The sequence below is a fragment of the Scyliorhinus torazame genome, chromosome 15 (assembly GCF_047496885.1).
Source record: "Scyliorhinus torazame isolate Kashiwa2021f chromosome 15, sScyTor2.1, whole genome shotgun sequence".
Classification (NCBI taxonomy): domain Eukaryota; kingdom Metazoa; phylum Chordata; class Chondrichthyes; order Carcharhiniformes; family Scyliorhinidae; genus Scyliorhinus; species Scyliorhinus torazame.
The window spans coordinates 71891242-71916653 of NC_092721.1; the positions used below are offsets into that span (position 1 = coordinate 71891242).

General features: G+C 47.1%; 1 protein-coding gene across 7 annotated transcripts in view; it reads left to right on the forward strand.

Annotated features, from left to right (window-relative positions):
• LOC140391621 (ETS-related transcription factor Elf-1-like) overlaps positions 1 to 25412 on the forward strand; it is a 247651-nt gene that overhangs the window by 56935 nt on the left and 165304 nt on the right. The gene's annotated exons all lie outside the window — the stretch shown is intronic.

The following is a 25412-nucleotide window of genomic DNA, read 5'->3' on the forward strand; positions in this document are numbered from 1 at the left end:
ACTGAGTCAAGACAACAACGACTTCATAGTTAAGGCACCTTTCGTCGGAGAGATTTGTTTGATGTAAGCCATATGTCAGCGGCCATACAATGATTGTAATCGGTAAGAGGAGCGTTTGTGAATGAAACGACAAACGGAATTTCATAACGTGTTGGAAGCTATAATGTTAAGCAGGTTACGGTGAAAAAGAACAATTTTCATCAAGGTGGAGCTTGGGTTGATATGTAATCCCGAATCTTAGTTTATTTATTCTTTTCCTGCGCAGTTGTTTGCGTTTTTCTTGGTGTTTTGCCCAATGTAAAGCTGCATTCTGTGGAGCAGCGAACAAACTTTCTGATAAATTCTTCGGATTCATGCTCTCCCTTCGAACCAGGAATGGAAGGGGAGTAATTTATGGCATAAGAACAGAATGTGGTGGAAAAATTCAGCAGGTCTAGCAACATCTGTGGAGGGAGAAATAGTTAACATTTTGAGTCCGTAATGCACCTCTCAGTTCTGAAGAAAAATTCTATTGCATTCGAAACATTAACTATGTTTCCCTCTCCACCGATTGTGCCAGACCTGCTGAATTTGTCCACCACATTCTGTTTTAATTTTAGATTTCCAGCATTCACAGTATTTTGTTTTGTTTGAATAAGTAATTTCTGGCACTGAGCTAAGCTTACAAATATATTTTTTTCCTCTCGCTGTCGACACAAATTTTATTTGATATTTCTTTCTGTATAAATTTTATTCCTTATATTCCTTCTATTTTTTAATTCTCTGCTTGACGCCATAATTATTTCTTCCCCTCTTCTTCTGTTTCCAAACCTGAGTCCTTGTCCCGCCTCGTTGTCTTTATGCTTCATGGAATCATTAAAGCAGTGTCTTTATTCTATGGACATCTGCAGACATGTTGCTATCATACTATATAATTGTTTCAGCCATGAGTAATGACATAAATCTGGGACTTTGGCATGTGGCAATCCAGGCCTGCCCAGTCTCTCCAAATAAAAGTGACATTCACTCTTTGGGTTTCAAAAGCGACTTGTTTTGCTATTGGCAGAGTATCATTGGTTTAACTTCATTTTCATATCCACATTGCTCTCGGCAGTAAACCTCTCCAAGGCTGAATCGGAAAGTAAGATTTGCAACTTAGAACTGTTCCTGCTGCATGACCCGTTGACCCAAATCTTCCAGTATCTGGATCGTTGAAATTGGAGATGCGCATCAGATCCTGAAAAGTCTTGATACACGGATAATGTGCTGAAATTGCCCCGTGTAGTACCTGGCCCCTTTTAAGGGGCGATCCACTGAAGGGTCATGTTACCCACTTGTTCAGTCGGTAGTTATCATGTAGAATCGGCAAGCAGAGCAATCCAGGAGGCAGGCTGGCAGCATCAAGGCTACACTACTCTGCACTTAACATGTTGTGTAAATTAACTTTAGCTGTTTGTACATAACTGGTGGAGCCAAATACTACATTTGGCAACGAGGTAAAAGAAAGCAGCAAGTATGCTTGCAAGATCATCAGCTCAGAATCTGGTCCAGTCGAATTCAAGCTTGCAAAGTAAAAGATTGTTGCAGACATGCCTATATTCAGTGGAGAGTATCCTTTTGATGCCTCAGCTGAAGATTGGTTGTGATATGTTGAGCAACTAGAATTTTTCTTTAGAGTAACTGGAGTTGAGGAGGAGGGGAAGAAGACAATATTGTTAAGCATGTATGAGACTCAAACTTATAATTTAATTCATTGCCTTACATGCCCAAACGTGCCCAATGCAAGCTCGCTTATAGAGATTGTGAATTCAGTAAAAGGGCACACCACCCAAAGCCCTCTGTCATTTTGCAACAATTCAAATTCAATTCCATGGGGAGGCTCCAGGGGAGGCCATTGCAACCTACATAACAGGGCTGATGAAAATTGCAGAACACTGACTTTGGGACAATGCTAAATGATATGCTAAGGGATTGCTTGGTTTGGGGAGTCGGTGACAAGGCCATACAGTAGAGGTTGCTGGCAGAAACTGAGATTAAATTTTAAAAAGTGTTTGAATCCAAACCCGATGGCAGAAACAAATGGTTACCATTTATAGGAGTCAATAATGACATGGCATTCAGCTTGTAATGTTGTCTGAGCTGCCTCCAAATCTTCAAGCTGGAGATCACCACCAGGTTTGAGGTACATCTTGTTGGAGAGATTAGGAGTGGTGCCTTTACCAGGGCCCAAAGGCCCTTCAGACGAACTTGCCTCCACCCTCACCCACGGTGTTTGACTCTCTGTACCCAACACTTTCTCCACATTGGCCACCCAGTAATACATGAGGAAATTGGGCAGTGTTAGACCCTCCCCCCACCCCCCCCCCCCCCCCCACCATCAGCTTCTCTGGAGGAACACCCTGCGAATTCTCAGCACCCTACCCACCCTTATAAAGGAATTCAATAACATGTTCACTCTAACAAGGAACAATTTTGCAAGAAAAAGAGGAAGGCATTGGAACAAAAATAGAAATGTTCATTTTGATGATTTGAACTCTGCCCGCCAGGGACAATGGAAGGCTACACCATCTCTGCAAATCAAACTGCTTCATCAATGACCTTCAAACGTAAGGTCAAAGTGGGAATGTTCGTTATGATTGCACAATGTTCAACACCATTCACATCTCCTCGGACACTGAAGCGGCCCACGTGCAATACTGAGCAGGTCAGAGGCTCCTGACTCCCCAAAGCCTATCCACCACCTACAAGGCACAAGTCAGCAGTGTGATGGATTATCCCCCACTTGCCTGGATTGAGTGCAGCTCATCACTCAACACTCAAGAAGCTCGATGCGATCCAGGACAAAGCAGCCCGCTTGGTTGGCATCCCTTCCGGAAACTTCCATTCCTTCCACCACCGAGGCACAGTAGCAGCAGTGTGTGCCATATACAAGGTGTACTGCAGAAACTTATCGAGGCTCCTTAGCCAGCACCTTCCAAACCCACGACCACTACCATCTAGAAGGACCGGGGCAGCAGGTACATGGGAACACCACCACCTGGAGGTTCTCTTCCAAGTCACTCACCCATCCTGACTTGGAAATATATTGCTTATTCTTCACTTGATGTTGCACCAAAATGGTCTTATAATTGATGGGTTAGAACCTGGTTTCTATTCCGTTTTTCAAAATTTGTTTTTGTGGGATGTGGGACCAGAAGCTCCAACCGCCGGCCAATGGGGAGCCACCTCCACCGCCGAGAAACCTCCATTCGTCTAGCAGATCGAATCACAGGTGTGGCTGTGGGCCAGCAACCTCCCCGCGGCGGATGAAAAGGTGATCCGCATTCGAGACGAGACAGCCAAGGACCGCTTCTGCAGCGTGTCATGCGCCACCTCATCGATGGCTGTCAGAAAGGGCAGTGCCCTCAATTCTTTAATGTGAAGGACGACCTCACAGTGGTTGATGGCATCCTCCTAAAGCTGGATTGCATCGTCTTCAGAGCTTGGTGCTCAGGCAGATACACGAGGGGCATCTGGGTGTTGAGAAGTGGAGGCGCAGAGCCAGGCAAGCTGTCTACTGGCCTGGGATCAGTCAGGACATCTCAAACATGGTCCTCAACTGTCCGACCTGTCAACGCTTCCAGCCAGCACAGGGTAAGGAGACACTTCAGCACAAAATTGTGACCTCCCCGTGGTCTAAGGTGGGCATCAACCTCTTTCACTCCAATGATCGTGACTATGTGCTCATCATCGATTACTTCTCCAACTACCCAGAGGTTGTGAAGCTCTCGGACCTCACTTCCAGCTTCCAGGACCATCATCAAGGCCTGTAAGGAGACGTTCTCCAGGCATTCCCCTCACTGTCATGAGTGACAATGGTCCTTGCTTCAGCAGCCAGGAATGGTCGAGATTTGCCCAGCTATATCAGTTTCATCACGTCACTTCAAGCCCACATTACCTGCAGTCCAACGGAAAGGTTGAGAAAGGGGTGCACATAGTAAAGCAGCTCATCTGCAAGGCTGCGGACTCTGCTTCTGACGTCAACCTTGCGCTGCTCGCATACAGGGCAACCCCTCTGTCTACCGGCATGTCACCGGCTCAACTTCTGATGAACAGGGACCTGCGGACGACTCTTCCAGCCATACACTTGCCTGATCTGGATCACCTCCCAGTGCTGCAGAAGTTGCAGAAGCTCCAGGACCAGCAAAAGCAGGGCTATGATGCTCATGCCACTGATTTGCCTGTGCTATCCCCGGCAGATACGGTCCAGATCCAGCTGCCTAATGGAGGCTGGTCAGCTCTAGCGGTTGTTGTCCGACAGGCTGCTCCTCGATCGTACTTTGTGCGTATGGCTGATGGCTCTGTTGTGCGGCGCAACAGGCGGGCCCTGCGCGCAGTTGCCTGCCCGCAACCACATTCTTCGTTGTTTCCATCTGTTATTGTGCCACCTCCTGACACCTCGAACCATGAGGCCACCAGTCTGGCTGCAACCCCACCCTTCAAGGCGCAGTCGTCTCTGCCACCACCTCTCCAGCAGTCGACCCAGATCAGACGCAAGCCCCAGAGACTGGACTTATGAACAATTGTTTTGTTTGCTATGTTCTATTTTTGCACATTAGACACCTGGGGCGTCATTCTCCGACCCCCCCCGCCGGGTCGGAGAATGGCCGTTGGCCGCCGTGAATCCTGCCCCCGCCGAAGTCTCCGGTACCGGAGATGGGGCGGGAATCGGGCCGCGCCGGTTGTCTGGACCCCCCGTTCAATTCTCCGGCCCTGATGGGCCGAAGTCCCGCCCAGAAATTGCCTGTCCCGCCGGCGTAAATCAAACCTGGTATTTACCGGCGGGACCAGGCGGCGTGGGCGGGCTCCGGGGTCCTGGGGGTGGGGGGGGGGTGCGGGGCGATCTGACCCCGGGGGGTGCCCCCACGGTGGCCTGGCCCGCGATCGGGGCCCACCGATCCGCGGGCGGGCCTGTGCCGTGGGGGCACTCTTTCCCTTCCGCCTCCGCTACGGCCTCCACCATGGTGGAGGCGGAAGAGACTCTCCCCACTGCGCATGCGCGGGAAACTTTCAGCGGCCGCTGACGCTCCCGCGCATGCACCGGGAAACTGTCAGCGGCCGCTGACGCTCCCGCGCATGCGCCGCATTTCCGTGCTAGCTGGCGGGGAAACAAACGCCATTTCCGCCAGCTGGCGGGGCAGAAATCCCTCCGGCGTCGGCCTAGCCCCTCAATGTTGGGGCTAGGCCGCCAAAGATGCGGAGCATTCCGCACCTTTGGGCCGGCGCGATGCCCGCCTGATTGGCGCCGTCTTTGGTGCCAGTCGGCGGACATCGCGCCGTTGGGGGAGAATTTCGCCCCTGTTCTCATATGTGCATTTTTTTTTTTACTGTCATCTCATGTAAATATGTTAGTTTATCAGCCTACACATGTAAATACCTTCACATAGGCTGCAGAAAAACTTTTCAAAGGGGGAGATGTCATGATATGCTGACAGGCACTTAATGAGATACAGACAGGCAGCTAATGGGCACAGGGAACAGGACATAACCAATCAGCAGGCAGAACACTTGGGAGGTGGTTTCCCACTATAAAATGCACAAGACACTCGCACATCACCTCTTTCCACTAGTGACATCTATAGAGTTGAGTCCAGTGTACATATCACGTAACGCATACAGCACGTGGAGAAGAGCTAGTCTGGTTCAGTCTGGATAGAGAAATCACAGCTAGGTTCGCAGCGTGTCGAACTCGCATAGAACTGTGCTAACTGTGTGACAGGTTCAATAAATCAAGTTGAACTAAACTCAAGGTCTGGAGTCTACTTGAGTTATAGCTGCATCCAGTTGCAGCCCGTGTTATCTCAACATGCTTAACATGACAGGGTGTTCCCATCATCCGGGGGGTGGGAAGTGGCAGGGGCTAAGTACTTTCTTTTATGGCAGATCAGGGCGTTGCCGACTTGTTGCTAACTTTTGGTTGGCTCTTAATTCGTAATTTGCTCTGTTTGTTTAACCTTTGCTCTAGAGTCGCCAGGTATCTTTATGATACCGCCACGAGGTTCAAGTAATGATCAATAACTCAACACACCAATTAGTAAGATTCAAATCAAAACACATTTATTATACACAGTAAATCACTACTCGTGCATAAACTCTACTTTCTAGACTATTCCTATCACTAAAAGGCCTATACTTAGCTTTGGACTGGCTCACCAGGTCAGGGGAACAAATGGCCTTCCGTTCAGGTCCTGAGTCTGCAGGATTCAAAAGCTGGTATGGACTTGTAGCTAGGAGCGCCTATCTCGTAGCGAGCGTTGACTGGAGACTTACTTGGTTGATGCGGCAGCTTGGACAGGTCACTTTCACGGGTTGATTCAAGTTGCTGAGTGACCCTGCCAAAGAAGGGCGATTTGAACTTGGGGGCTTTACTTTATAGTCCCCAGGGGCTTCCCGCATAAAAGATTTATGGGAAATGTTTCCAAGGATAAGAGACTTCAGTTACATGGCTCAATTGGAGAAACAGGTTGTTTTCGTGACAGATTTAGTAGAAGTGCTCAAAATCACAAGGCCTGTGAACAGCATGGATGAAAAGAAACATAAGCATCGAGAATCAGAGAACACTGGTCGGACCAATGTCGGCCTGAGAAAAAAGCCTTTTGTACGCAGCAAATGGTTGGGATTTGGATTGCAGCACTCCAGAATGTGATGGAGGCAAGTTGCAACTGTGGCTATCAAGAGGGAATTGGATAATTCTATGAAGGGGAAAACATTACAGGGAAAGAGCTAGGGAGTGGGACTAGATAAGTTGCTCTTGCAGAGGAACCAGTATGGACACTGGGATATTATTCTATTCTATGATTTTATAAATACCATTTGAGTTGAGTAAGTATTTAACATCTTACCACAAAGCTGACATGAGTCCATCTACACCCTTATCTGGACATAAAATATCCCATGACACTATTTGAAGAAGTTCTCTCCAGTGTATCAGTCAACAGTTATCTCTCATCCGATATCAGTAAAAAGATTATCTGGCCAATATTTTACTGTTATTTATATAAAAATTGCCATATTCCTGCATTAAAATAGTGGCTCGGCTTCAAAAGTACTTCATTAGTTGTAAAGATCTTTGGGATGTGCGATGGTCATGGGAGGTGCTATAAAAGTGGAGGTCTTTCTTTCTATGAGTGATAAGTGAGGGACCACTTCTCACAGTGTCATGATTGGTTTGCGACTGTCCTATCACATGAGCATTGCTGTTTTTTGCAATGTGGATTAGTGCATAAAACAAAAACCGCTTTAATCGCGATGAAATAGTTGAGCAGAAAGGAAGGAAATGTGCAGAAATGTGCCTTTGCAATTCAAGAGGTACAGCAAATAAATCGGACTAGTAAATAGTGCGTGTTTTTGGATAGTCAGAGGCTTTTCCCCAGGGTAGAGGGGTCAATTACTAGGGGGCATAGGTTTAAGGTGCGAGGGGCAAGGTTTAGAGGAGATGTACGAGGCAAGTTTTTTTACACAGAGGGGAGTGGGTGCCTGGAACTCGCTACCGGAGGAGGTGGTGGAAGCAGCGACGATAGTGACATTTAAGGGGCATCTTGTCAAATGTATGAATAGGATGGGAATAGAGGGATACGGACCCAGGAAGTGTAGAAGATTGTAGTTTAGCCGGGCAGCTTGGTCGGCACGGGCTTGGAGGGCCGAAGGGCCTGTTCCTGTGCTGTACTTTTCTTTGTTCACTCCTGGTTTGAGGCATTTGCCGATGAGTGATCTCGGGTTTAAAAGTCACGATGCCAACAAGAGTTCCTGTTTACTATTTTCAGACACTGTAACAGTAACTGAACTAGCTCCCAGTTAAAGACCCGACAAAAACAGGAACTGAATTGTCTAACTTAAACCTCGGATACAACGAGGCAGCCAATCGACAATCTCTAGGGTATGCTTCTGTTTTAAATCCCAAAGAAAGATTCCATTAATGTAGCGCCTTTACAACTTAATGCCAGAAAGCACTTAGTAGACAATGGTGTACTTTTCAAATTGTTGGCATTCTTGGAATATAAAAGGATAGCCCCCTATTTTGCATTGAAGTTGGGATCTGAATAAACCCAGGGTACAGCCAGTGCATAGGTTCCCATGTTCGCCTCTTGGACGTGTGGGCCTCGGGCCTCTGGCCTCTGAACTCCACACTCAATTTTCCAGGAAAAAAGACTGTGTGCTCGTTGATCATTGTAATACCAGGCCCTGCTTGCCAGTCCATTAAAATCCTTGTTGTGTACAAGGGCTATCTCTCTCTCTCTCTGAAACTCCCTCCCATCTCGGTGCCACTGCCTGGAGCTCAGTTCCCACTTATCAGACATATTTCTTAATCCAAATAAACAATCACTTATACGGACAACTGATTTATTTTGCAAGATATTTTGGAGGCAGGTGAAGCAATAAATAGTTCTAATTACTGCCTTTGTTACCTGCTGCCAAAATGATGCAATGCCGATATTATTTTAAACTATGATGGGCCCAATTCAATAGAAAAATGTCTGAGTATCATTTTGGTAGGGTGTTTCTCAACGGCTGCAGTAGCGAGATCGCAGCCCATATTCAATGGCACTTAGTGCCAAAAATGAGCCCCGACAAGATTCTCGCCATTACTGGCTGCTCTCTGTCCGATTCACTGGATTCACGCCTCAGTTTCTTGTTGCTAATGAGGGGGAGGTGCGTTTAAATACTCCCTCACTACTAATCCCAATCAACACACAAGCATGGCAGCGCGCAGACCTGATCCTGGCTTTGGGGATGCCAAACTGGCCAGGCTTCTTGAAGCTGTGGATGAGAGACGGGTCACCCAGTTCTCCCGAAGGGGTCAGAGGACCAGCAACAGGGTCAGCAATGTGGCCTGGGAGGCAATGGCCGTGGCTGTCGGGCCAGGCAGCATGACCAGAAGGACTGGTGTCCAATGTTGGAAGAAGATCAATGACCTCTACCAAGCTGCAAGGGTAAGCTTACCACCTCTCTCCTGGCATCAGTTCCGTCTGCTCCCCCACCTACCACAAATCACTGGCTGACACCTTTCGCTCTACCCACACCCGATCTTCGTGCTTGGTCCTCAGAACCTCCCGGCACCCACCAGCACAACCCCTTCATATCAAGGTGCGGTGCCCACACGTCACCTTTTCTAGACCCACCTGACCCCCAAGCATGTGGCTCTTTGTCGCCGTAGGAGAAGATAGCCCACAATAAGCAGGAAAGAGCCGAGACGGGGTGGGATGCCAGAGATACGAGTTCCCACCCCTGTGAGGAATGGGCCCTGGAAACCGCAGGGTTGACCCGATGCTGACCTGTGCCAAAGAAGTGAGGATCCACTGCCCCTTCACCCAAATGACCTGTCTGGAGTGAGTTGTTCATGTCAGACAAAAAGATTACTGACCACATGTCGATTGTCTCACAGGATCTCCATCTGATGAGGCCAGGACATCCAGAGTCATTGCCACCCAAGAGACCACCTCAGAGCAGAGACCACCATCGAGGCACCACAGCTTTCACCTGTACCTTCCACCAGCGCAGAGACACACACCTCGATGGACGACTTTAATGGGGAGGAAGGAGGGAAATGGGGAGGGGGAAAAGAGATTTGGGCAGAAGGCAGGATATGGGGAGGGAGGGATTGGGGGGGGGAAGGGGAGAGCGGATATTTGGGGAAGGAGGGAAATGGGGCAGGTGGTGTTGAGCTGATGGACACCACCTTGTCTGATGTGATTCTGATGAGGATGAGGGTCTCTCTAGTCCTCCAGTTCCTCCCAAGTCATCCTCCAGCCCCTCCTGGTCTGGCTCCTCCTCCTCCAAGGCCGCATGCCCCTTCCCCTCCTCCTCCTACAGGGTGTCGCCCTGCTGCTGTGCCAGGTTGTGGGGGGCACAGGAGACCACCAAAAAGTGGAATACCCTCTGTGTGATATACTGCAGGACACCGCCAGAGCGGTCAAGACATCAGAACCGTATTTACAGCAGTTTGATGCACTGCTCAATGACAGCACGGGTGGCAACATGGGCTTCATTATAATGGGTCTCTGCATTGGTCCGAGGCCGCCGCACTGGCGTCATCAGTCGGGGACCTTAGCAGGTATTCCTTGAGAGACAACCCGCCATCCTAGGGTGGTCCTCGACGACGCCGGAGATCTGTGTCCCAGTATGTATCCGTCATTTGCACTCCTGTATAGTCGACACACATATGCATTTATGGAGGCAGCGGTCGCACATAATCTGAACATTCAGGGTGTGGAGCCCCTTCCTGTTAATGAAGGGCACTCCCTGATGCCATGGTGTGCTCAGGGCAACATGCCCCAGACCTGGGGCATCCCGGCGACTGCAGCAAATCCTACAGCCTGGGCATCTTGGTTGGCCTGGTCCAGTCCAAAGGTAATAAATTCTGATGCCTGGGCATACAGAGCATCCGTGGCCTCCCAGATGTACCTGTGGGCTGTAGGTTGCAAAATGCCACACAGGTCCCCACTCGAGCCCCGGAATGAATCAGTGGCATAAAGGTTCAAGGCTGTGTGACATTCACAGTCACTGGGAGCAGGGTGCAAAATCCGCGAGGATGTGGCAGAGGTGCCGCACTGTCTCTCTCCTGGAACGGAGTCTTCTTCTGCGGAACCTGCTGTCCATCATCTAATTGAAAGACCAATTACACCTGTACACCTTGGGCCGTCGCTGGCCTCCTCCTCTGGGTTCCTCCAAAGCTTGATGGACAGTCGGGTCTTTAGGATGTGCAGCGATGGTCCTTGCACGTGGAGTGCCGCCTCCAGCCTGTGTTGTTGCAGCTGCCTTCTCTGGCATCTGGCCGCCTGGGCTGCCACCAGCAAAACTAGTGCGGTACCGCCGCCAGCAATCATTTTAGTGTCTATAAGGAATTGGAGAAGGAGACAGACCGAAAATCAGTTAAGGCTTAGAACCTTAACTGTCCTGCTTTCTCTGAGTGCCATCCAGCGAGCCAGTTGTGCTGGAAAACCTTGCTCTGCACAATTACCCCGGCCACATCAGGAGCCCCTAGACCCCAAACCTCTGCAGGAAATATTTGGGAGACCATGCTCAGCTGTCCTCCCCTGATCCACACACTTCCCTTTGGCTGCAAAAGGATCCCCATTGCTGAAGACCTGCTATTCAGGAGCATCAGCACCATAGCGGCAATTGCCAACAATCAAACAATAGGGTTCAGGCGCACTGTTCAGGCATTAAAAGTTACTTGAAATGCAATGCACTAATCATCCTCTGAGACATGGCATGTGATCCCTCAAGGAGGCATTGAGAATATTTTGTTTATTAAATGGTCAACAGTAACAAAGAAAGGACTTCCGGTGACGGCGGGCGGGAGGCGGCCGCACAATGGAGAGCCCCCGCTCGGGAACGGCAATTTCGGGGCTTTAAGCCCGGTCCCAGGGTCCACGGAGGCGGCAGAAGCAGGGAGAAGGCACGGAGGAGGCACTGAGAAGACACAGGATGGAAAAAAACCCCAAAGAAAAATGTCGAGGGTGAGCAAGAAAACGGCCGAAAAAAAAGCAGCTGGAGGTCCGTCGGGGAGTGGAAAGGTCACCGCGGGGTCACCAGGAAAAATGGAGGCTGGAGCACCAGGGAAGGCCGCATTGCTTACGGCTGAAGAAATAACCAAGGTGATGGCTGCGGAATTTGAAAAGCAGTTGGCGCAGATTGCGAAATGCATGGAGACGGTGAGGAAGGAGATGAGGGAGGTTTTGAGTGTGCTGGTGGAGGAGGCGGTTTCCCCGGTGAGGACGGAGGTGGCGAGCGCAGTGGCGGAGGTGCGAGAGCAAGGGGAGGCGCTGAAGGAAGTGAAGGAGACGTTATTGCAGCACGGTGATCAACTTGCCTCGATGGGGAAAGAGATGTGGAAAGTGATGGATACTAACTAGGATCTGCGAGGAAAAATGGAAGACCTGGAAAATAGATCCAGGCGACAGAACTTGAGGATTGTGGGGCTGCCCGAAGGAGTTGAAGGACCGAAGCCGACTGAGTATTTTGCCGCGATGCTGGCAAAACTATTGGGGGAGGGGGAGGACCCCTCCCAATATGAACTGGATCGGGCTCATCGGTCGTGGAGGCCTGTACCAAAGGCGAGTGAGCCGCCAAGGGCAGTGACTCTGTGCTTCCGTAGGTACAGGGTGAAGGAGAAGGTCCTGAGCTGGGCCAAGCAGAAGCGGGTGGTGCAGTGGGCTGGAGTTGGTATACGTGTATACCAGGACTTTATGGTGGAGCTGGCAAGGAGGCGGGCTGCCTTCAACCGGGTGAAGAGGGCACTGTACATTAGCAAGGTGCGGTGTGGCATTGTATATCCAGCGAAGCTGAGGGTGACTTACAAGCTCAGGGACTTTTATTTTGGAACGGCGGAAGCAGCGGAGGAGTTTGCGAAAGCAGAAGGACTGTGGCAGAACTGACAAATTGAGGAATGGCCATGTGCCGATGTAACCTCATGACTGTATTTTCTTCTTTTTTGTATCACTGCGCGCGGGTGTAGAGATTAAAGGAGCCAAGGTGGTATATATTTGGACAAGGGAAGGGACGTGACTTGCACTCGAAATGAGAGTTCTTTGGGGTGTAGGTGGATATGCGGGGTTTGTGTGCTAAAAGGGGATCTTTGGCTTTCCTGGGGCCGGGCAAGTGGGAAAGGGACCCGGGCGGGGGCCTCCACGCTGGCCGGTGTGTGCCGGCCAGTGAACGGGAGTGAGGTGGGGGGGAGGGGCTGCGGCCATCGGAGCCTGGCAGAAAAGGGTCCGAGTGGTCTAGCCAGGGTGGAAAGTTGGGGGGGAAGGAACAGAGGGTAGGGGGAGGAGTTTTACAAGAGGCCGTGGACGGGAGGAGCTGGAGACCTGGGGTGGGGGGTGGTAGCTGTGTAAGATGAAGGGTGACTACGGGTAATCCCTGATTCCTTTTTGTCATTTGTTTATGTAAACATGCGGGTTGAGGTTTGGGGGTTGGTGGGTAGATGGGATCGTTGTTGTTACTATGGGGACTGACATATCTTGCTGATTATTGTTTATTGTTGATGGATGTAAATGTGGGAGAAAATGTGAAAATGGAGGAGAATTTAAAAAATGATTTAAAAAAAATAGTAACAAAGAAACAGTAACAAAGAAACAGTAACAATGATTTGAAAATTAGCTATGTACAATTCATACATTTCACACTAACCATTAAACAACAAGGGAATGTCACCATTCCATAATGGTACCAATACAAAGCCATATCAGCTCATTTCCACATCTCACAGGTTCCTCAAAAGAAACTGAGGATGCTTTATGTCCTGAACCTTGTCGTAGAAATAATCTGTCCATCAATGTGTGACTTGTTCCATGTATCAGTGCCATTCTCCATCCAGGAGGCGCAGGTGTACAGGTCCCCCCACACGGCCCAATCTCACCGGAACCAAATCCCGGCATCCACATGAACATCGTTGACTTCCAGCGTGTTTAACCCGCGGTGACGTGCCAGTTACATGTAGCATTCACCACACCAGCAACAAAAGCACCAGCAATCTGCAAAAGCATTTCTTCAACGGCATTAGCAGGCAACCCATTTGGAACGCACCAGGTCACGTAGTGTCTTGATTGTGTGAAGTGTTCTCGCAACTAACAAGACTAATTCTTCATTTGTAATAGGCTTTAGCTGTGAAGCTAGGGGGTGCTCACAGTCAAAGGGAATGAAATTCACTTTCAGCATTGAGGCCACAGTAAGGCTCTGTCCTGGGAGTGTTTGGTAGGCCAGACGGGCTGCAGCTCTGGTTGCCCCTGTTATGGGTCTCCACAATATTTAAAGATGGATTGAAGGTCTCATAGATGCAAAGCCCCTCCCCCTCCCCCTGGCCCAGGAGTGACCCCTGACCCAGAATACTTCAGCCCCCCCAACAAAACCCAACCCTCCTGAGAGGTGTCCCCCCCCCCCCCCCCCCCCGGGTCCCAAGCACTGGGTAGCAGCTCCACCATTGAGCCAGATTCACATTTTTGAAAAGGAATACGAAACAACGTCCTTGTGATTTCTCACTGGGGGGTTGAGTAATTCCTGAGAGGCCGTTACATTCTATTTCAATCTCGCTAATTAGATTCAAATGAATACAAATTAGGGTTAATGATATGCTCATCATTGTTAGGTGAGGTCCAGAACTCGCCATCGGGAGTGAGCCGGGTAAATTGCAAACTGGTTCACGCTGAGCCGAATCCCGATTTTGGCCTCTGGCGCGTCAAGATCTGCGCAGGATGCAACGTGGTGGGTAAATCCAGGCCAGTATGTCTCACCAGTTGCCTATTCACTCTGATTCCTTTCTGTGGTGATCTCAAAGCTTTCACAATATCATAGTTATTTTCATGTGGACTCGGATACTTAACACATTATGCTGTCCTGTTATTTTTGTAAGCAGGTACGATTTCTGAACTAATCAACTTGTAAGCTTTCCAATCTTTCGGATAAATCTAGATTTTGTGCAATAGTGTAAAATGGGTCCATTGGCATCAGTGGCAATATAAATAGTGAGAAATATTTGAATAGGTTGCCAATTCCCCAGCATTTTATAGTATTGCCCAAAGTAAAGTTGTACATCTTTGCAACTTTAAGCCTGCACTAAACTTTCACATGTAATATGAGTATATTATTCTCCATCATATTTTAGTTTCTTACACGTCATTTTACAGTTAATACAAAATTATATCCACAATTCTGATTTTAGATTTCTCGTGTAGCTTTCTAGGTAGGGAAAAGTAGAACATCCAGTGTTACTAATCGTTTGGGACAGTCAGAGGTGCCACAGGTACTTGTGCCGATCTGCATTGCCCAAAGCAACTTCTTCATCAGAATGTCCAATTAATAGACTACGATTAACTTTTCAGTAGTGAATGTGGTGAAGAGATGAGCACTGGGATCTTAGCAACAGAGCATGATTCAAATTCCAAGAGGATGAAACCTGGCCGGCATCACTCCTGCTTCCACAAGAATTGAGTCTGGTGAATTTTCTAGGTTATAAGTGCGGCAAACAGCAGTCTCTTTAAGGACTGATGGGGAGGCTGTTCGATGTCTGGTACAAATTGCGGAGTATGTTAGGCAGTTGATCCGCCCACGTGTCCTTAATATAGTGGAAAACCATGATTTGCATAATTCCAAGGCCTACTTCTGCGGCAAAGAGTTCCACAGATTCACCACCCTCTGGCTGAAGAAATTCTTCAGTGCACATGCCCCTGAGGCCTACTACCTGAAATAGACGGGCACTCTGCCATACAAAATTGTAAAATGACCTCCATGAGTGCCAGCATTAACTGGGCAGTAAATCATTCAACCCAGTTTTGAGGTCATTACCAGTCAGTTAATGCCAGCTTGGCTGGTTGGAAATGAGCACTGCATTCCAGAATTCACCAATCTGGTGCAGTCTGGGAATTCTATCAGTAAAAGAAAGGGAGATTGCAGAGTCTTACTGCTGAAATCCGTTTGGTACTTCCTTCCCCTGCCCAAACTGCAGAGTGTAAACCCAACCAGTCTTTTACAGACGTTCAGAGTCGAGCACGACAAGGTTTAATTTCTCACTTCCACCACCAAGGGTTAAATATTTAATTTTGTGTACAAGTGGATTTGCTGGTATTCAAAGCAGCTGTGAATCCACCACAAATCACCTCTGGGGAAAGTTACACCCATTAATCTTTTAACACCGCTCCAGTGAGTTGCTCTAGAAATGATTGCTCGCTTTTATTGCACACCATCTATTATAGCTAACTAGACTATTTAATCCATTACATGTAAAGAGTCATTGTTATAAGGATGTAGAAATTAACATGCTTGCGAGGCAGCAGTTGGTTCTGTATGAAGATAACCTAAGCGAGAGTCTATTTAACAAAGTAACAAAATGGACTATCCCGGTAGTGCAAATTTACAGAATCGGACAGGACAGAGGAAGCCATTTAGCCCATCACACCTCTGCTGCCTCCTTGAGAAAGCTATCCAATTTGTTCCACTCCTCTACCCATACCCCAAACCCCGACTCTTTTTTCCTTTTCAAGTATGTTATTCAATTGCCTTTTTAAAATTACTATTGAATCAGCTTCTGGGCAGTGCATTTCAGGTTGTAACAATCGCTATCAATAAAGAAATTGTTCCCATAACTGACTGAAAAACATTGGAGTTATCGTACGTCTGTGTTCTCTGGTTATCAACCTTCCTGCCTTTCTATGAAAACCCCTCAAAATCCCCAACACCTCTATTGAATCATCTCTAAACTTCTCAGTTCTAAGGTGAGCAGTCCCAGCTTCTCTAGGCTCTCCACATAAGCTCAACCCTCTTACAATTCTGCACCCTCTCCAAGGCCAAGGTATTCTTCCTGAGATGTGGGGCCCAAAATTGGACACAATACTTCCGCTGAGGCGTCAAAAGGTGGTTTATAAATGCTTACCGTAACTTCCATAATTCTTTACTAAATGTCTCTTTCTTAAAGGATCGTGTTTGTTTCTCTAATAGGCTTATTGACTTGCCCTGCCCCTCAAAAGATTTGTCTGTGAGCCTTCAAGTCTGTCTGTTCCTGTATCCCATTTATACCATTTAGTTGATATTGCCTCTGCTTATTTTCTCTTCCGAATTGCAACGTTTTATTACATTTTATTCTTGTGTCTGCCTGATTAACCAGTCTGTCTACATGCGCTTAAAGCCTGATATTATCCTCCTCACCGTTTACTGCATTTCCAAGTTTGCATTCATAAACTTTGAAATTATGCATCCTGTACCCAAGTCCAGATCATTTAAATCAGTGCTTTTCAAGCTTTTTCCCCCGGGACCCACGTTTACCAACCGCCGATCTTTGCAACACATGCCACTTTTGTGTACCTTTATTGTGAAAGGGGAACCTGTGTGGTCCTCAAGAGTCTCACTCCAATCCTGTTCACAGGAGGAGAGGGCAATACACATATCAGGTGCAGAGTTCAGCCGGTTCCTGTGTGCTGTCTTCACCTTTTGTGAGAGCAAATCTAACCTCTCATATGTAAGTCGTCATGAAGGGTAATAGCAACAAAATGCATGTTCTACACTGCACTGGATACTCCTCGGAGATGCTACTCCAGAAATCTGGCAACGTCAGGGCTTTTGGCATGTTTTTAATGTGCTGTCACTGGTGAGGTGCAGAAGTTCAGTCTCTTCATTTGGAGTCAACTGGAAGTTAATAAGTGACTCTGGGGTCTCAAACACAAAGGGATCTTTCACCCACCTCTTCTCTTTCAAAATCTGAAACTTCGCCTTTGGAAAGTAGCGACAAAAACTTGATTAGTGCAGCCAGATGCAGCCGAATAAGACTTGCCATTCTATTGACAATGAGAGCATAAGACAGAGGAACAGAATTAGCCACTCGGCCCATCGGGTCTGCTACGCCATGGCTGATATTTTTCTCGTCCCCATTCTCCTGCCTTTAGGGAAGCACGGTAGCACAGTGGTTAGCACTGGTATCTGTACGGAGTCTGCACGTTCTCTCTGTGTCTGCGTGGGTTTCTTCTGGATGCTCGGGTTTCCTCCCCAAGTTCTGAAAGACTTGCTGTTAGGTAATTTGGACATTCTGACTTCTCCTTCAGTGTACCCGAATAGGCGCTGGAATGTGGCGACTAGGGGCTTTTCACAGTAACTCCAATGGAGTGTTCATGTAAGCCTACTTGTGACAATAAAGATTATTCATTAAAATTAAATTCTCCCCGTAACCCCATTTCCCCTTATTAATCCAGAACCTATCCATCTCTGTCTTCAAGACACTCAGTGATTTGGCATCCACAGCCTTCTGCATACATAAGAAATGAGTAGGCCATCCAGCTCCTCGGGCCTGCTCCACCATTCAATAAGAACATGGCTGATTTAATTGTAACCGTAACCCTTGACTTTCTTGCAGATCAAATCTCTGACTAACTCCTCCTTGAATATATTCAGTGACTCGGCCTCCATTGCTCTCTGGGGTGGAAAATGCCAAAGATTAACAACCCTCTGAGAGAAGAAATTCCCCTCATATCTCTGTCTTCAATGAAAGACCCCTTATTTTAAAATTGTGTCCCCTAGTTTTGGATTCCTTCATGAGGGGAAATATCCTCTCAGCATCAATCGTTAATCTCCCTCAGAATTTTATGTTTCAATAAGTTGATTCTTCTAAGCTCCAATGTATAGAGGCCTAACCTGCTCAGCCGTTCCTCATGAGGCAATTGTTTAATCTCATAAACTATCCAGTAAGCCTTCTGACCTACTTCCAATGCAAAAATAACTCTCCTTAAGAAGGCCAAAACCGTATGCAGTACTTTAAATGTAGTTTTATCAATGCCCTGAACAGTTGCCTCAAGCTGTTGTTGGTGTTAGGCTGTTTGGCCACTAGTTTTGTTTGCACAGGGGTTCAACCTTTGCTGCATGCAGGCCCATTTGGGAGCAGGGTTGAAAGATCGGTAACATGATTGCCATGAATTCTGCAAATTCATTAATAAGCTACTGCTGCTTCAAAAATGGGCCATGTTTTTGTGTCTCACAAAAGGCAGGAATGAAGTTGGGCAAGAGTAACATATGGTCTGTGGGGCCAGAATTTAAAATCCCCCCCCCATTTCTGCTTCACACAATCTTCCCCTGGGCAGGAAAAGATTTGGGTTGCGATCCAGTATGCACGTCTTGTAATGTTGCGGGTCACCATTATAAAGGCGAGGCGAAATTCATGTTTCATTCCCTCATGGTACTTTCATCGGGTTGTGTGCATTCCTGAAGTTTGTGGAAACTCCACCAGGTTGAGAGAGTCTGGAACACTTTAAGGGGCATGAAGAGTGTGGGAAAGCTAAGCAACTTCTTTAAGGCGCTCTTTCAACTTTTAAGTATCTATAAGTGACTGGAAGTGGCCATATTGTCTGTCAAGGTGGGGGGAGTGGGCAGCAGACTCATTTTTGTACACACCCAGCCCTGTCACATGCTTGCCAGCAACAGGGCATTAGTACTGCCACAGGACCTGTGACAGTGTTTCAATCGTGTTGGTCATGGGAGCTGCTGCAGGTCAGCTGCAATTGATAAGAGGCGCAGCAGCAGCATGAACTTGGGTGCAACAAGCTTGGATCCTCAAACAGGAGAAAACTCGATGCTATTTGCCTACAAGAGGCATTGGCGACTCTGGTAGCGCTCAGAACACATTTTAAAGAAACATGCTCAGCTATCTTCAGCTGAGCATGTGGCAGTGCAGGAAGAGGCTGCGCATCTCTAGAGAAGTTGTGTCTGAGTTTATGCACCCCTCTCAACGATGGCCTGAAGGCAAGATCAGTCCAGAGACATACATTTCCAATTGCACTGAAGATCACTTTGGTCCTTGATTCATTTCCTTTCCACCAGTTCTTTTGGGGGCAACTTGTTTGACATCTCCCGGTGAATAGCGCACAGGTAAATACACGCCGTGACCAATTCCTTTTTCTCCGGGGTTGGTGAATTAATTTTCTCTGGCGGTACACAGGATCTCTGCTGGACACACCTGCCGATGTGTCAGAGATGTTTTGAATGCTGCATGCTTCAGAAGTTGAAGCAGCAAAGGTGTCTGGCACTCGCAGCAGAGGAGAGCGAGAAAGGGCCCCTATCCTTAAATAAGGAAATGGAAGTCGAGGAGGAAGAATGTACGGAGAGGAAGAAGGACAAATGGAGAGAGAGGAGGCAAGACGATGAAAAAACTGAGGTGCAAGTTGGGGCATCGAGGGGTGGATGAGTTCATGCAGGATGCCTTTGTGGCCATAGACTTGCTCACATAATGAGTGCCTTGGAAGAGGTCAGCTAAGACGTGGAAGGAACTGAATGATGGTCAAGGCACAAAGGCTATGGTATTGAATCCTTCACACTTCTGAATACATGGCGCATGAGGAAGGTCCACTGGATGCTGCACACATTTGGCTTGGTGAGAAACATGCTCGGGTCAGAGTATTTTATCAAAAGCTGTCCAGCAGATGTACACAATCCCATTCTCAGAAAATACTATGAACAGAGTGGGCACTTCAGTGTAGTTGATGATAACGAGAGAGTAGTTATCCCTGGAGATCTAAGACTCGCTAAACTGCAACAATTGCACCAAGAACGTTTGTGCATCACAAAAACTTTCAGGCCACAGCAAGATATTGAGCGGGTTTCTCCGTCCCACTGCAGGTGCGGCATGCCGTCGGCATTCTCCATTTCACCAGCTGGTCAATGGGGTTTCCCATTGTGGGGCATCCCCACGCCATCGGGAAACTCCCGGGCTGCCAGCAAAATGGAGAATCCAGACGGCGGAGAATTCAGCAATGGTCTTGATTGTAGTGCCCATCTGGATTGACTCCAGATGGGCAAAATTCAAGCAACTGCAGAGTCACACTTCTGGAGCAGTGAGTACATCATTGAAAGAAATGTTTGTAACACATGAAATCTCAGACATTGGTAAACTGAGGTCCACTGTATGGGATTAAAATGAGCACTTTAAAGAGTTCACAACATTAAATGGTTTTTTCATTTTGGCTCTCACTAAGCCAAAAGGTGAAGCAGAAAGAGACGTGTACAGTGGAAACAGAGGCAGATTTGTAATGAAACATGGCATGCCTAGGCACAGGGCCCTGACCAATGAGGGAGGCCTGCACCAGCCAGTGTCTGTGGGTACCAATCAGAGCCTGATGGGCTCAGTGAGCCTATTGTCATGACACAGTGGACCCGTGCGCAGCCAACTCCAGCCCCACTTGAACCGGAGTCTCAAAAGGTGAAATTATACTTTATTTAAAATACTTGAGCCTAAGAACTGTAGTCACCAGGTTTGTAGCTTTAAAACACAAGTAACCTTTGTTATGTACAGCATTATAATTAAACAGACAGAAAAATGTAACTGACTATCTATCCACCTCCCCTTCCTAACTCGCCCCAATCTCTACACACAGACAAACAAAGAAGAGGGGAAAGAATGGTCAGAAAATATTAATAAAAAGATAAGGATCTCTGATGCACTGGGATCGTTTCCAATCCATGTCTTTCTGAAGTTCAGGCTTTTGTTTTGGTGCTTCTTCCTTCTAGGCTTGAGGTAGTTTCCTCTGGCAAGGCTTACTCTGTAAGCTCAGCAGCATTTAATGTTTACAGCCAAGGGTGTACCAGGCACTAGCTTTTTTCCGAATAATAGAGCAGTCCTCTCTCTCCCTCCCTCTCCTGCTTGCTGAAGTGAGAGAGAGTTCCTTTTGTTTCCAAGGTCTAAATAATTCTGCTAAGTTCTCTCTGAAAGAATCATGCAGGAATCAATCACTCATTGTTGTCAGGCATAACACTGTCCCTGGCCAACCCACTGGTTGCCAGTTAATGAATCAAACTGAGTCCCTCCAAAGCCGGTTCCTAAGATCCACTAGGCATTGAAGAGTCTGGCTTCTTCCTTCCAAAATACAAATCCTGGGAACACCGTGTCTTTGCAAGCAGGCGATTATAACTGAATCGACTGACTAAAGACACATTCCCGGACCAAAAATATAAAATCAAATAAATGGGAACAAAGGAAATACACAGGGAGGGTTCTTACATGATCCGCAGGCAATGCAGAGCGACATCTGACTCTGATTGATTGAGTCCCCTTAGTGCTGGAAAACAGACTGGTCTGAACATTGAGGCGCACGTGCGCAAGGAACAAGAGGTGACTAGGTGAGGAGGAGAAAGTGAGAAGCCAGTATGCTTACTTTTGCAAAAAGAGGCACAGCCAGCAGATGATGTGATGGGTGTTCTGGATCACATACAGGTCACCAACACTTGAAATAGTGCAACACTATATTGAATCATTAACTGTTTAAACATACTCAGACTGTGGGTTCATACAATACTAGCTTTAACTAAAGACCTTTGCCTTGTCCTTGCCAGTCGATGCACTCAGCACATGATGAATATCTGTGTTGCAGGCTGTGAGCTCTGTCCTCCTAGCTAGCTGCTACTCGAGTGAGAGGGAACTCTGATGCACCCCTGTCATTATAGTGCGTGTGCTCTCACTGGTGATTGGCTGCAGTGTTGTGTGTGTTGATTGGTTCCACTGTGTGTCCATCAGTGTGTGTCTGCACCATGATATACTGGTGTATATTATGACAGCAGGTTTCTCGACCCAGGGCTGAGGGCAGGTGAACCAGCAACAGCGAGGCGCCGGGCGAACGCCAAGAGCCAAGGTGAGCCAGTTGATCAGTGGCCATCAAGCAGCAAGCGGAGCAGGTGAGGGGCGAGTCAACCCAGCCAGGGTTGAGGGCAGGCCCGCCAGTAACTGAGATGCTGAATCGAACTTAACCACATGAGGAGAATACGAGTGAGGCAGGCAACTGCTTTGAAGACCACAGGCGAGTGAGGTTAGTGGGAGTGTGACAAGTGGGGAGAGATTGTAACGGGATGGGAGGAGAGGGGAAAAAGAGTGTGAGAGTGTGTGATCCCGGGAGAGTAGAGTGTGTGAGGAGGTATTAGCCAGGTATTGTAGAGGTATTGTAGGGAGGGTGACCGTGTGATGGCTGGTTTGCATTTTGGATGGAGGGAGAGCTTGTGCAGGCAGGGATGGTGGGAGAGGGGGAATCTGTTTCACTGGGTATGCTAGAATATTCTGCACTAAATAGACCAAAAAAATTGGTAATATGGAAAATTTGAGTAAAGCGTTTGAGATTCGAGGCTGAAAGCAAATTAGAAATCTTCCCATTTTCTGAGGAGGAAAAGAAATGGGATGATGGACATAAGACTTGATTTATTTTTTCTGAAATCAGGCAGTCTACTGTGAATGTTTGCAAATTATTTCCTGACCCTAGTAAAGGGAAACAAGGATTCGGCAATGGGTACCCTAACTGGAGGAATATTGGAACAGATATTGCTGATCACGAAACTTCCAAAGTTCATATTAAAGCTATGTGTGTATGTTCCAAGATGTAAATTATCTGGAAGAATTGATTCTGCGTTATTGACTGTTTGAAAACGTGTTCTTATTGGAGGGAAGTGTTGAGACGTGTTGCTACCACAGTCAAACTGCTGTCTTCCTTAGGACTACCTCTAAGAGGATACGGCAAGTCGTCATTGTCAACTCCGAGGTAATTTTTCAGCCTGCTTTGAATATCTCAATGAATTTGTCGAGCTTCTCAAAGAGCATTTTAAAAGTTATCAATATTGCGGCTCAGGGAAGACCAACCTTCCACCAAACCTACGATGGCTTCATCACTATAATGGCAGAGCAGCCAAGAAACCAATTCACTAATGAAATAAAATATGCCAAATACTATTCCATAATAGTTGATTCAACACTGGATGTGAGTCATGTGGACCAATTAACATTAATTTTAAGGTATGTGACTAATGATGATGAAGTTGTAGACCAATTTCTTTGTTTTGTCCAGCTACAATCCCACACTTCTGAGTGTCCAGAGACAATTGTTTTGGAAATCATTGCAAACTTGAGTTTGGACATCAAAGATTGTCATGGGCAGAGATTTGATAATGTCATAAATATGGCAGGAAAATGTTCAGGTCTACAAGCAAGACTGAACAGTGCAAGCTCCTGTGTATTATTCATCCCATGTTCCAGTCATTCCTTAAATTTGGTCTGAAATGCTTCAGTTGAATCCTGTGAGGAAGTTGTACATTTTTTTTTTACTTTGTTCAAAATGTGTGTGCCTTGTTTTCGGTTTTCATGCATTGGTGGAATATGTTGCAATCACGCTTGAAGCAGGCAAATGGAAAGCTTTTGATGATAGAAAGAGTGACACCAGGTGATTCATGGCTTTGGTTTTGAAAATTAACTTTGCTGATATAAAGGAAACTGTTGAAAATTAACTTTGCTGATATAAAAGAAACTGATATAAAGCTGAAGCAAAATCTTAGCGCTATTTTTACTGTTTTCAAAGAATTCATGCCAGCAGCAAATCTCTGCATAATGTTGATACAACTTTATTGAATGTCGTACAATTGTTAGCCTCAGTTAAAAGTGTTGTCATGGATTTTTGAAATGACTATAGCTCGATTGAAGCAGATGCACTAACATCCATAAAAAGTACAGGTCCTTCTGATGATAAGTATACAAGACACAAAGTTATTTTTCGTCAAAACTAGAGACAATGAAATTATTTTAACAGGGGAAAAGATCATCGTTGAGATTGTCAATGTTATTTGTGGCACAACAGAGTAGAAACAAATCTCTGAAGAAAACTGTGGATATATTTTGCTTGATATTCGACAGAAGTTTGGTTGAGAATGCTAAACGTCTGTGCAGTAAGAAATTAAGTGAATTCTACTGGAAGGACACCGACACAAATCTTTCTGAAGAGTTTACATTTTTGCTAACAATGTAACAAAATTACAAAATAATTATATGGCAGTAAGCAAGAAGAAAAGCGGTTCTACATACATGAATACAGAAGGGAACAGGAGAACAACATTATAACTGGCTCAATACAATCATTAGACACAGCCAGATACCTCTAAGCCCCACCAGAGACCAAGGGTGAGACGGGATGTAGCTATGCAAACATTGTAAAATGTTGCACACGCTCCCAAAAAGCATCTGCTTAAATTGGCATAAGATCAGGATACATTTTCTGCGCCATGTTCTCGCACAATCAGTATTTATCACCCTCAACTCTAGCAGTACCAATGGCACCAATAACTTACTGCAGCGACCCCTCCTCTGATGCCAACCCCATTTGTATCCATGCAGGAACCAGTCATAGATTCTTTATACCCACCCATATAAAAGAACAAAAACCCCAAATAAAACCCCAGTTCTAAAGAGGAGTTATAACGCACAGCGCTTCACCATCTATGTTACTCGAGAAGGCTGAATCCGAAACAGAATCAATGACAACTCCTCAGGATCACTCGAGGCTTCCAATGAACAAATCACCTGCGCTTCCACCATAGCACCGCTCTGGCGCCCAAGCAACGGACAGCCTCGGCTCCAGCCGGGGCAGGGCGGGGCGGGGGGACTCGGCCACCTCCAACCCTTTTGCAAAGAGCATCAAGGATAAGATCAAATAGGGCCCGTGGTCGGGGGGTCCAACCAACCCCCCCGATCGAAGATCAGATACTTTGTGTTCCGTTCAACTTGATGCATCCAGCCTCCAAATCTGGATTACTAAAGCATGGTAGTCAATCTTCAAACTCAGCCCTGAACTCGCCTCCCACTTCTCTCCAAAGACTGTGCTCACGGACACATCTTGCCTGACTCCTATCTCCCGAACTCTTCCGAATAAACGACACGCCATGCAGCAGGATCTCAAAAGGAAAGTGCTCTTCTGAATGCAATAATAGTCTCATGCACCTCCACCATTCTCCCAAGGATATCTTGCCAATCTTCAAAGTTGAGCTCTAAAGACCTGCACCGCAGAGCTTCGATCCTCACCCAGAACAACATTCTCAATGGTGGCCATCATCCGATGCACACACACAGCTGAGGTGAAAGCCCGCTCACCAGCAACTCCACTGCAAGCTGGGCCCCATCCCAG